Source organism: Mugil cephalus, chromosome 10 (genome assembly GCF_022458985.1).
Source record: "Mugil cephalus isolate CIBA_MC_2020 chromosome 10, CIBA_Mcephalus_1.1, whole genome shotgun sequence".
Classification (NCBI taxonomy): Eukaryota; Metazoa; Chordata; class Actinopteri; order Mugiliformes; family Mugilidae; genus Mugil; species Mugil cephalus.
Genome location: NC_061779.1, coordinates 23,122,512 through 23,134,542, shown reverse-complemented (window position 1 = coordinate 23,134,542; position 12,031 = coordinate 23,122,512). Strand labels below are relative to the sequence as shown.

General features: G+C 41.9%; 1 protein-coding gene across 2 annotated transcripts in view; it reads left to right on the top strand.

Annotated features, from left to right (window-relative positions):
• Positions 1-11,265: 11,265 nt before the first annotated feature.
• LOC125014350 (alpha-1,3-mannosyl-glycoprotein 4-beta-N-acetylglucosaminyltransferase C-like) overlaps positions 11,266-12,031 on the top strand; it is a 48,612-nt gene continuing 47,846 nt past the window's right edge. The window contains exon 1 of one of the 2 annotated variants that reach the window (XM_047595337.1): positions 11,266-11,370. The gene's annotated coding sequence lies outside the window, so the exon portion shown is untranslated. The remainder of the gene's footprint in view (positions 11,371-12,031) is intronic. The other variant, XM_047595338.1, reaches the window with a different exon arrangement.

Genomic DNA, 12,031 nt, shown 5'->3' with positions numbered 1-12,031 from the left:
TTTCTCATACACTTTTAATCCATCTTGCGTTGGTGTAATATTAGCTTTATCTTTTTTATTTTTACATCAGCTTTCTACTGTGTATGTGGAGAAAGCAAAAACATTTTTTTGTAACAACTAGCAGTGATATGACTAGATCAACTAACCACACCAAGAATGCATAACTAACCAAAACCAAAGAGTCTGACACTGATTGATGTACAATGTATCTTAATTAATGATTATATTAAGAATTTCCTGCCACAGTTTCTAGACCACCTTTCTTTTGATGCTGGACAACATACATTCACTGAACATAAAAAGCAGCTAATGTAAACGTTGCCCCATTGCTTTTACATGTCCAACTACACGGGGAGCTTTGGTCTCAGCTTTGAGAGCTTCAGCTCAGTCGGTCTATTTCCTCGGTGTGTACGTGGGTAAGAACTGTCACAGAGGCCTGGGAGTTGCTGGGCTCTTTTGGGCTTTTACAACAGTACGTATGCACTAATCTGTGAGACCAAATCAGAATGAGGGATTAAAAGATTTTGCCAGAAAAGTCTTGCTGCTAATGATGAGCGGCTCCTCTCTGGATTAGTTATTTTTTCTCCCTTGAGCCAGTGGAGTGTGATTAGAATTGTTGTTGAATTTTTCATCAGTGTATAAACACGCTGAACTCAATTACACCTACAAAAGGATCCTCCTCCGGCTGGCTCGCTTTGAGGTACAGAATTAGCCGGGCTCGTTGACATATGGGACGCCAGGCAGAGACAAGTTTCTTTTGAATTTAAAGTGGAAGTCCTTTGATATGTTATCGCCTTTCATGTGTGAATTAAAATGGGGGAAAATGTCTTAAATGGCCTTGGGGGTATTGTTTGAACACTGGAACAGAAATGGAAATTGTCACTGCCTTCTGTGGAGAGGAGGTGTAAAAGTTCCTTGAGTCTTTGTGATTAAGAGTAGGCCCTGGTGCTCAGAGCTGGATATTAGCGCCACAAGATGATACAATATGATCTGCCACCAGGAAATCCATTCTCTGAAATGAAAGAGAAATCCAATTTCCCCTGTATAGTTCTCATTTGAATATAAATCAAATGCTGCTTTGCTGCCTTTTCCCTTCCTGTTTTGCACACTCAAAATTAGAAACATAAAAATAAGCCCAGGCTTCTTATCCCCATCATCTTGTAATGCAAACAGACACTGTTGCATCCCTGCGACTAGAATTTTCCCTTTCCAGACAGTTTGCCATAGAAATGGGAGAAAAAAGATAATTAATAGTAAAGTTTACAGTGTCTGAGCCCAAATAATCGGCGTTTGTTCTCAGTGCGAATTGTGTTTCAGTTAAATTGCAGGAAGTTGATTAGCAGCTAATCCTGTGGTTCTCTTAAGGATATCCTTATTTTATATAATTAGAGTTGAGACAATTGTTGATTCATATGTGAACATAAAATGAATGTGCACCAAATTGATTCAACAATTTGACAAAAATATACTAAAATGTAGCTTTTCCTACGTAACTACGTAGTGACAATTTGCTGTTGCTCCAAAGTTGGAATAGTAGTTAGTTTGCTCTGTGAGTAAGACTGACTGATGACTCCTGATACTGGACTGGTAAGTCAGCGGGGTAGCTGAGCTCAGTGCAAAGCAGCTAGTCCAGAAAATATCAGCTAACCTGAAACTCACTCTCCTTGGTTCTTCACAATAGGTAGACACACGAGCGTAACACAATGTAGAGTCTCAGCCTTTACACCAGGGTACCCACATCCAAATTAGAGGAAGTGTTTTGGAATTACAAACATTTTCAATACCCCTTTTACTCATAAAAAACGCCATGTTCCTTTTTAATACTCAGACCGTATGCAGGAAATGACTGACGTGTGAAATCGATACACGTCCTCAGGTGTTACTTTTACTACAGCCGGCTCCAGTTATTGTGTGTCTTTGGTTTCGTCTACAGCGAATGTGCAGTGCAGCATATTCCACTTCTTTGGTTTCATAAACTCCTGGGTTACTTTCACAGTATGCTTTGGGCCATTTTCCTCCCGCACTCTGAAACACTTTCCAGTCAACTTTGCTTCTGTCACATCATTAACTGACCCAGAGCCTTTAGAAGCTGTGTATGCTCATGCATGCTACCGGCTGTATCACACGACCTAGCTTTATTATTTTTTTAATAGGTTTTTTAGCAGAGTCCAACAAGTTCCTTTTGTATCTTTGATGTTTTTGATTGGTAGACATGGATAAGGATGTGCCTGCCTCTTGTAGAGTGTTCTACACTGGCTGGATGTTGTGTAGATGATTAGTTTTTCCTGTAAAGGATTCTGTGATCATCTATCACTTTTGTCTTCTGTCGTTGTCCAGGCCAGTGTTACTTAGTGTCCTCTGAATGTACCCAAAATAATTTTTGGCCTCTCTTAATGTATGTTCTGTCTCTCAGGTGGAATTGTTTTGCTTTTGTGGCACGTGCATTCAAACTCAGTGCTTCTTTGCTACCAACAGGTAGTGAGCGTTACATAAATGCGAGACCATTTACCACACGACACACAGTGGTGTTCTAATACTGAGTGTGTTACTGGATATAAAACGCTGCAATATATTATACCGTGTTTGATTGATTTGTCCAAAAGTTGACGTATAATTGCAGATTAGTTGTCTTTGGGCTCCGTTAAAGCTATTGCACCCAGACGAGGAGGAGAGAGCTTTTTATACTGGTATATATCAGGGATGCCTGAGGGCTTCCCAAATTAAATTTGCTGTCTGACAAATAAAATGTTCCTTTTGCTGGGCTCATCATCAACATGCCAACCTGTAATCTTTCATCTGTTTTAAATGCGTTTATATATTTTTTTATTAATACCATTTAGAAGGCAGCAGAGTGGTGGTGGTGGAGACCTGACACCCAGTGACAGCTGAGATTGTCTCCAGCCCCCGAGACACCCCAGAGGACAAGCGGCTACAGAAAACGAAAGAATGAATGAATACTATTAAGCCAATATCTACTGTACGAGTTCCTTCCTACTGTAAAAGTGCCAAATCCATCCCCCACCCCCCATTTCAGAGCAGGTTAAAACCATTTGGTCCCAGACTGTTGTAAATATTATTTAGTGAGTAGCCTGAGGTGAGGTGAGAAGCGTCCTCTAGATGATTGCCTGTATTGACTTTCGTCCTGTAAAATTACCCAGCACTGCTTTTTTATTTGACAGCCAGTCCCCCTCGGTGATAGATACCTGGTGGACCCTCCTTGTTGAGTTTGGGCCAAACGTTATCTCTCGCGCTGGAGACATGGAGTCTGCCTCACACCAGATCCATCAGGGGACGTCTAATAAAGCTCTTTGTTGCTTCATCGCACACTCGTAGTGTGAAGGACACCGAGCTGCTTCGGCACACCAGGAGTGAAATGTCCTTCCACTGAAACGCCCGTGCTCTAGTAGTTCAGGAGGACGACTGTCGGCTTCCTGCCCGCTCATGTAGAATAAATAAAACTGCATTGGGTGATTCAAGATGTAGGCCTTGAATGGGACCAGCAGCTGTGGCCGCGCTCAGCTGTTTGGATCGGCTCAGCTGATGCGTGACATACCTTCGATTTGTCATGTATTACTTTAAATACAACATTTTGCAGGGAGTTTTATTTCAGAAATATAAAGAATTGCTCCTCAAACGTTTTAGTCCTGGTTGATTTGGCGGCACCCGTAGTTCGGGTAACGTCGAATGTAGCTCAATACTGTGATTCACCGAATGGTGAAAGCAGCATAACAAACTATTGACGTTTTCACAGAGAAGTCAGGAAATAATTGAACATTTGTCAACATGAGCAGCCGTGATCTGGTTTTACACTGCACAGGCAGGACAAGGTGAAAGGCGTTGGTTTTCTGCCGCCGCCTGCAGCTCCTCATCAAACAGTTGCCATCCTTCGAGTTACCGTTCTGTAGTAATATAAGATTCATATCCATTTATGAAGATCACATTAGCAGGAACTAATTACTAATTTCTTTCTGGGAATGTGTTCCAGTCTTTGGTGCGGTTGGAAGTTCTCCCTGTCCCTCTGTGGCTTTGCTCAGGGTGCTCCGGTTTCCTCACGCGGTCCAAAGACGCGCATGTTCAGTTAATGGGTGATTAACTGGCTGTAGGTGTGCAGGTGAGTGTGAATTTTTGTTCGTCTGCCCTGGTTTGTTCTGTGATAGACTGCTGACCCGTTCACAGTGCATCCCGCCTCTCACCTAATGAAAGCAACAGTCTCGAGCTCCGTGCAGCCCTCCACAGTATAACCAGCTACAGGTAATGGAAGGATGGAAGAATGTCTCCGCAGAAATCCAGTTAACCCCTTCCACAGTAACAAGTTAGCAGACATTTCTTTAAAGAGATTGCCACATGAACTTTTAAATAATGTCTTTAAACATTTAGGTTGCAGTGCAGATTTGAACACTTTGCCAACAGCTGCTCCAGCAAAGCAGCAACAGTACAACATTGCTGTAGGTGTAAGTATTGGCAAATGAATAATGAATCTTCCCCCAAAGGTAACTTCCATTAATCATTTGTGTAAAATAAAAAAAACATTGTTCCAGACTCTGGGTAAATAAAATGTTTAACAGCCATAATAAAACAAGAAATAAAGCCAACATAATGAAATATCAGAACAGTGATACCAGGGATATTGTCTGAAATCTTGCCTTCGGTCAAAAGTGGGATGTTGTGAGACTCGGATGGGGATCCGATGCCACCGGGGCTGCTGCCATGAAATCCAAGTGACGGCATCGTGTCTCACCTGAGACAGCCTGCAGCCAAACAAACAGCAGTTCATTACACTATCAGTTTGGATCATCTGCTCATCAGGAGAGAGGTGACATTGGTTCATGATGTGCAGTAGGGAGCTGTGTGTCTGTGTGCGGACGGGGGGCGGCCTGGTACAAGGAATAGTTTAACCGTTCTTTACGTCTCAGCAGTCACAATGTCGAACTGAAGGTACTTGAACTTTAGATGCCCTGGCTTCTGAGTATCGGATCAAGTCAATTTGGTGAGAAACTGCAGTCAAGTAGTCTGTTCAGTTAGAGATGTGATCCACTAATGCAGACAAGAGGCCCCAGTCTGCCGCTCCACGACTGCTACTAAAATACAGTGGGGGAAATAAGTATTTGATCCCCTGCTGAATTTGTAAGTTTGCCCACTTCCATAGAAATGATCAGATTCTGGTTTTTATGGTTGTTTACTGGTTATGGGTATAGACAGAATATCAATTGAAAATGCATAAAAAACACACAATCTAAAAGTTATAAATTGTTATGTATTTTATTAAGGGAAATAAGTATTTGATCCCCAACAATTCACTTAGAATTCAGGCTCCTACAGATTGGCTGGTGCGCATGTGGCACACAGCTGTGCTCAGTCAACTAATTACCAATACTCCTGATCTTAACTCGTCATGTATATAAAGCACACCTGCTCTAAGAATCAGTTTCTTACATTCCAACTTCTACAGCACCATGGGCAAGACCAAAGAGCTGTCAAAAGATGTCAGGGACAAGATTGTAGACCTGCACAAGGCTGGTATAGGTTACAAAACCATCAGCAAAAGGCTTGGTGAGAAGGTGACAACTATTGGTGCCATTATTCGCAAGTGGAAGACCCATAAAAGGACCATCAACTGTCCTCGGTCTGGAGCTCCCCGCAAAATCTCGCCTCATGGAGTGAGGATGATGATGAGAAAGGTGAGGGAGCAGCCTAAAACAACACGGCAGGAGCTTGTTAATGATCTGGAAGCAGTTGGGACCTCCGTCACCAAGAAAACAGTTGGCAACACACTGCGCCGTTATGGATTGAACTCATGCAGTGCCCGCAAGGTCCCCCTGCTCAAGAAGGCACATGTACAGGCCCGCCTTAAGTTTGCCAGTGAACATCTAAATGACTCAGAGAAGGCTTGGGAGAAAGTGCTGTGGTCTGACGAAACCAAAGTTGAGCTATTTGGCATTAACTCGACCCGCCGTGTTTGGAGGATGAAAAAACGTGAGTATGACCCAAAGAACACCATACCCACGGTTAAGCATGGAGGTGGAAACATCATGTTTTGGGGCTGTTTTTCAGCAAAGGGTACAGGGCAACTTCACCGCATTATGGGGCCAATGAATGCAGCCATGTACTGTAACATCTTGGACAAAAACCTTCTTTCCTCAGCAAGAACACTGAAGATGCCTCGTGGGTGGGTTTTCCAACATGACAATGACCCAAAACATACTGCCAGGACAACAAAGGAGTGGCTCAAGAAGAAGCATATTAAGGTCATGGAGTGGCCTAGTCAGTCTCCAGACCTTAACCCAATCGAAAACCTGTGGAGGGAGCTGAAGCTCCGAGTTTCCAAGAGGCAGCCAAGAAACTTGAAGGATTTAGAGACTGTCTGTAAAGATGAATGGGCCAAAATCCCTCCTGCGCTGTGTGCAAACCTGGTGACCAACTACAAGAAACGTCTCATCGCTGTGCTTGCCAACAAAGGTTTCTCTACAAAGTACTGACTTGTGTTATGCTTGGGGATCAAATACTTATTTCCCTTAATAAAATACATAACAATTTATAACTTTTAGATTGTGTGTTTTTTATGCATTTTCGACTGATATTCTGTCTATACCCATAACCAGTAAACAACCATAAAAACCAGAGTCTGATCATTTCTATGGAAGTGGGCAAACTTACAAATTCAGCAGGGGATCAAATACTTATTTCCCCCACTGTAAGGGAAGTACTGGTTTGACTTCTTAGTAACCTAGCTGTGTGACCGTTCTGCACCATAATCCTTTTCAGTCTAACTTCTTGAACTTTTCGTAGATATCCATCTATGACCCCTGAATTTCCAGAACTTAAATGCTGATTTTTAAGTCTATCATCAATGGGGTCAAACGCCATTTAGTTTGGAGGCCACATACAACCCCACTTTGAAGCGGTTGGCAAGTAACACAACCGAATAATCTATAAATAACAACTACTCCAGCTTTTTCCCATTTGTTTTAGTGCAAAGAAGAATAAGAAAACCAGGAAAATGTTTAAAAAATGAAATTTCTTTGGAAAAATAAGTGCAATTTGGGCACATCATCCTCGCTGTTGTCTACTGTTTAGCCCTGCGTCTCAGTATCCAGTGATGTGCGGATCGATACTGAAATATTGATACTTCTGATACCAGTTCTTTAAGCTCTAAACTCGATTCTCACATCAAAACATCGATACTTCAGTCAACTTTTGATAGTTCAGTCATTCCAGGTAATGTAGGAACAGAGTGGGAAGTAACTAAACTACTGAGTTGTTGCAACACCCCAAACCTTGTGAAACACCTCACGTTAAAGCACAAGACACAATATGAGGCATTTATGAGGAGGACAGAAGAGGAGCAGCATCAGAATTAAGATTGTTCTGTTGTTGTATTAGCTCCGCTACAACGACCTCACCTACCTCAATAAACTTCCAAGTTTAAAATAAATAAACTATTCTGATGTTTTGTATTCTTTGTGAAGCTTTAACTGGATAACACGACACATAACACACAAAAGGGATGCCTGATATTGTGAGAAACAGAGCTTGAAAGGAGAAGTCCAAACCCTGACTACTTTCTCTCATCCACAAACCCAACCCAGTGCTTCACGAAGAGGGAATAGTTGCTGGATTGTTTGTTTTGAAACTTGATTGAGCCAGTGAGGCCTGGTCTTGGACGTAACGTGGTTAAAAAGGCAGCGCTTGATTTTGTGCGCTGAGAAGTCTTCTCTGGAGTCTAAATACTTCATCCATAATTCATTGAAGAGGGGAGGGAAAACCCTGTGAGACAGGAGCCACGTCCATCACTGCTCTGTTGTGTTTGACTCGCTCAGATGAGTGAGTCAAACAACCCGCTGGGAGTTCTGCTCTCTTTCAGAGCAAAAAGCGCGGTGTTACTAACTGTGGGACATTTTCATTCAAGTCCCCAAGCACTGATGTTTTGCTTTTCTGCCAACAACTGTTGGTTACAAATGTGGCTCTTTGTTTACAGCCTGTTTCTGCTCCTGCTCTCGTCTTAATGGCTGCTCTGAATGCAATACACATAAAACATCAAGATCAGCACGAAGGCAGATAACGGTCGTCCTACTGTGAGCATAAAGCAAAACACAGCAGTGTCACTAAAGTTAAATTTCATTACTTCTACGATATGATATGATATGATAAGAAATACCATAGAACTACATACTTTATAATAAATTTGCTTGCTTAAAATAGTACTTATACATCTCAAACAATACCAGCGAGAGCCACACTGTTCACTGCGGCTTCATTTAAGAGGGGACACGTGTACTGCTCCCCTTCAACAATAACAAGTAGGAGGAATTCATTATTCCCAGTTATTCATATGCTAATGCCAACTTATCCTCTACAAGAACGCCCTCCTCTTCAGTTTCCACTTAGCCGTGTGCTCCAGCTTTGTGTTTATGTGAGTTTGTGCTGGAGTTTATGGGGGGGAATAAAAGAAGCATCACATCCTATATCAATTATGTTGAGTGGTCTCATCACATTGAGAGGCCGAGCCAAATGTTTTGTTCCAGAGGCACAGTGCAGCCAGTTGGGTTGGTGCATGTCGGTGAAAAGGCTGTGGAGGACCCCTCTGGGTTTTACAAGTGCAGGACCCAGTGAACATGTTGGGCTGATGTGAAGTGTCCTCTGTGTGGTTGTTGACTGTTTCCTTAACACAAATACCCAATATATTTACAAAAATCGCTTTTTCTTTACCCTAAAGGATATTATTTGCAGATGCTCATGTCCAATATTGCCTGAAAGCAAAGAGATAATGCCGTAATATTTTTTTTGTTATTTATTTGTTGGAGCGTATTGAATAGAAACTGTCTGAGTAAAACATATCAGATATTCTGACATAAACTTTCCTCGCTGGGAATAAATTCAATGAAAAGAACAAGACAAAACACAACAATGAACACAACTTATTCCACGATACCTCCGCTACCAGACCTCCGTTGGTGTCCTAAATACTAAAAATACATGTGTGTAGCTACGTTACCAAACACACACACACACCCTGCAGTTTATTTTCATTCGATTCCATTTGCATTATCCTAGTAATTTCCAGCTGAAAATACTCCTCAACAAATGCACTACGTACTGCAGCAAAACAACTCGTGCTTGGCTGTCAGTTCACCTTAGGGTAGGGAAGTCAGAAAAGATGAATGCATGTGAGTTTTCTTTCCTTGTCAGTAACAAAAACAAAAAAGTAACAGAAATATAATCAACCCCACTCTTTAAATTATATGATTTTTATCGAAAAAAAAATAAATAAATAAATAAATAAAGTTTGTTTTCTCATTTTCCTCACTTTCTCTTGACTTGTGCAGTCAAAGCCGCAAAACAAAAACTTTTACGTGTATAGAAATCCATGATAGTTTGTTTAAACCAAGCGACTCAAAAAATAGAGATTTATTTTTCATGAAAATCATTCTGTAAATATGAAGAGCATTATTCATCCTTGACATTTCTAACAAACCCCCCTTCCTGTCACGTGACAATTGCTTTCTTTTCATTTAAACAGTGTGTGGGACCTTTGAGTAAGCTGTGGCGGTTGACGCCATAACAACACAAATGCATGGTTTAAATGATATGATCTGAATAGTATGCAGAACAATAATGCACAATAGCCACGAGGGTTTGGGCCGACTAGTCGACTTCACTGCTGTGCCGCGACGCTTTAAGGAGGAAGTTGACTGGTCGACGATCAGGTGACAATAACAACATGGACGCCTAGAAGACAGGTGAGGAGACCAGTCAGTCACTGCAGCAAACTAGTAGCAGTAGACTACATCAAGTGTGTGGAAATACTTAACTAAAGATGAAGCCCATTCTACCATGACAGGAGGAACATGTAAGTCTGTCCTGAAATACAACAAAAGTACTACTGCAATACACAATCATCTGAAAAGGCATCCTCACAGTAGCAGTCAATTAACTTCAGGATTGAAGCACATCAACTATAGGAGAATGATTTAGAGCCGCTTTAACAAAAAAAAAAAAAAAAAAATGCTCACCGCATTGATTAGCTCGTGTTTATGTTGGGTTATGTCGTGTTCTACTAGAGTTGACATTCTTACTGTGGTTGTAGAGCGTTTTTTTTTCCTCGAGTGAGAGCCGCATATTGCCAGACTGACTGTGTTTATGTGTTGACGTGGGCTACGGCCGACAGTAACCCGTGTTCATGCTTCAGTCGTAGCTTCTTTTGTGTAAAACGCTACAACATATTGAGGTCAAGAGTCTAGACTTCAGCATTGCCTAAGTATTACCTTCTACTGTGTTTATATGTGTGACGTCATCGACTAGTCGACGTGGACTCTCTACTTTCACCACATGTTAGTCGACTATGGTTCAACCCAGACGGCAAACTCCATGTGTGAGCGATGAAGCCCATGACAAACTGCAAAAAGCTGCAGTTCATCGAGTGGCCGCTTGAGGCTGGATCCAAAAGGGAGCAAATCCCCATAGACCCCCACGTTAAAAAGCCCAACTTCACAGTGACATGTTTAGTTTATTTCACTATGGATGACGTCACAATGGGTTTGTTCATAGTATGCAGTCATTGGTCCAACCCCTAATAACCATGCTGTGGTATTACGGGCCTGGAACGAGGCTGAGCAGCCCGGTTGAGCCTGTTCTCAGTTCTCATTTTGTGAGAACACCAAATAAAAGATTCACTGGAGAAAGAGAGAGCTGGTGTGATTGTGAGAAAACATGAGGTTCTTCTGTATGTTTAAGGTTATTAATAGTGTCAGATCTGTGGAAGCGCTCCACAAGCAATAGTTAAAGCTTTAATGCAGATGTAAAAGCTGCTTGCTTACTATTCCTAGAGTGCTTTACCTTCTGATGCTGGAATACAAGAGCTGCGTCTGATGAAGGTCAGATCCCCCTGTTTGGTAGCTCGGTTTAGGTATGAGGTCAGAGCAATGTCACACCAGGCTGAAAGCAGTACTTCCATTTGCTTTGGCTCTGTACCTCCACTCTACTCCATTTCCCAAAGACATAGTGTACTTTGTACTTCACTACATTTATTTGGTCATTTTAGTTACGCTACAGATTTTGATTAATAATCTATCAGTCAGTACTATGATTATTATTATCATCTGTTGTTCCATAAAATTTTAAATTCAAAGTGTGCCTTGAGGTCCCCCTCTAATAGTTTAGATTATCTGGTATAACGTTGGCCAAGCTATTGTTACGTACAGTATCTCTTCGTTTTGGTGTTTTAAAATCATAACTAAATAATGCATCTCATTTCAGCACGTCTGACCCCGGGAGCCCACGGAGAGGGACTGCTGGCCGGTCCTCCAGGTGAAGACAAGCGCTTCACATCTCATCCACGCTGCTGCCTTTCATCCCGTTCCACCGGGTTAAACTGTGAGTAGCGGCTCACTGAATATGTAGTCACACTGGGAGCTCCTGCAACCCCTTCAAATTATGGGTTATGAAATATTCAGACCTTGCCTCCATGGAGACGGAGGGGCAGAGTGGCAGAGTGGCAGCAGCTCCTGCAGCTGATTGGGTGACGGAGTTTGTCTTTAGTGCTACTGTAACTGTGTTCACCTTTTACACTGACAGGGCTGGCATTAATGGATACCCTTCACGCCATTCAAGCATGTAATTACAGTGCAGGCGGTTAGAAAATATAGTCTTTTCCAGTTTAGAGAGGGGTGCATTGTTACGGGGTGAACTGTTACCCATAACCTGTGATAAAAATAACTCAAGAACAACAGGAGGCTTCAAATCATAGTGCTCTCTCTGACCTTTTAATCAAAATGAACCAGTCTGCGTATTCTGATGTTCGAGAAGTTTAAGGCAACTTTGACAGATTAAAGTCAGTTAATCAGTCAGTTTAAAAAAATTGAGACATTAGATCTGCAGAAAACACGCTTAGTTTTAAGTTGCTGTGAAGTGTAGCTTAGAGTGGTCTATAGTCAAACCTAAAAACGGCCGTGTAAGTGGCCACTTAGAGAAGAGTTACATATACAAATGCCGCAGTACTTCACTCGATGCTTTCGGAACTAGTGTATGATTTTCA